Raw genomic sequence first — 1,670 nt, 5'->3', positions numbered from 1 at the left:
CCGGGGCCCGCAAAAAAAAAAAAAAAAAAAAACCCAGGTACATAATAGGGCTCTTAGTTTTAATTTCCCCCAAACAGACCCTGAGATAAATACTTGGATATAAATAGTTAATTTAGAGGGTGATCCCAAGAAGTATTTTGAGAGGATAAAGAATTGACTCAAGGAAGGTAGGAATGCAAATACAGAGTAGTCATACCTTGGAGATACTGCAGGTTCGGTGCCTGACCACTGCCATAAAGTGAATATCGCAGTAAAGCAAGTCACACAAATTTTTTGTTTTCCCAGTGCATATAAGTTATGTTTACAATCTGTTGTAGTCTACTAAGTGTGCAATAGGTTATGCCTTTAAAAAAATAACAACAATGTACATACCTTACTTTCAAAATACTTTACTGCTGAAAATTGCTAAACACCATCTGAGCCTTCTGCAGGTCATAATCTTTTGCTGGTGGAAGGTTTGAAATGTTGTGAGAATTGCCAAAACATGACAGAGACACGAAGTTGAGCACATGCTGTTGGAAAAAAATGGTGCTCATAGACTTGCTCCATGCAGGGAAGTAAGTTTGCTTTTATTTCTCCACCATCAAGCACGATGCCTGGCAAGAGAGCTTAGGAAAACATGCTTATCTAACTGAATGACAGTGAGGGCCTTTCGAGGCCCAGCCTTTCCCTCCTGCCCTGCCAACTGCTGACGCTGGCCCTACCTCCTGTTCCAGAGCCTTCTACAAGCCACTCTCAAGTGCCTACAGCCCTCCCCATGGAGCCCGGCACAGCACTGGAAGGCAAAGTCTCTGCAGGGAGACAATACACAGAATTGCTGGGTTGGAACAAAGGACATGTCTAAGAGATGAAAGATGGAGCAGAAAGGAACAGGGCAGCAGCTTAAGTGAGCACTGCAAGATCAGCCAAAGGGTCAAGTCTGACCCTCTGGATCAGCTCTTTTCAAGCAAGGACCACCCCTAAAGGTGGGAAACAGATGTCAGAAGATGACGATGCTAAGTGGACAAGGCCCAGGCCTCCCATCAGCTTCACCCAGAACAGCTTTGTAAACTGAGGCTAAGCATTCCTTCTAAGAATGTAGTCAAGGGCCACAGAGGCTCTCTGAGGCACAGAGTGACCTATGGAAGGGAGCATTGGAGAAGGCAGGGAGTGGAAAGCAGGAACCAGCTGGATCTGACCAGACATGAGATTACAGAAGAAATGAAGGAATAACCGGAACAGTGTTGTTGGGAGGATGTCATCGTAAGAGTCCAGACCCCAAGGTCCCACTCCAATCTGTCGTTCACTCACTTGATGGACAAGACCCTTGCACTCTCAGCTCCCTATCTGTCACGTATGGAGGTTGTACAGCATGTTCTCAGCGCCAGGTACTAGGATTCCATGAGCTAAGTTCAAAACTTCCAAGGTTAGAGACCTAGAAGACAGAGATACAAGGCAAGGGTGGTGACTGAGATCATTAACCAGGTGGAATATGTTGCAACACAAATCCAGTCGCAGCAGTGCCAACACTTAACTGATGTTTTCCTGCAGCACTGCTTTGCTGGCATAATCCCTGTTGAATATTAAACAACAACCTCAATGTGGTACATGAACTTTATGAAGTTCAGAGTATAATCAGACTAGTTTACGAAAGTTGAGAATATGCATTCAGCTCACCCCAGGAACACACT

Source organism: Neophocaena asiaeorientalis, unplaced genomic scaffold (genome assembly GCF_003031525.2).
Source record: "Neophocaena asiaeorientalis asiaeorientalis breed wild unplaced genomic scaffold, Neophocaena_asiaeorientalis_V1.1 scaffold461, whole genome shotgun sequence".
Taxonomy (NCBI): domain Eukaryota; kingdom Metazoa; phylum Chordata; class Mammalia; order Artiodactyla; family Phocoenidae; genus Neophocaena; species Neophocaena asiaeorientalis.
Note: the sequence above shows the minus strand (reverse complement) of the source record.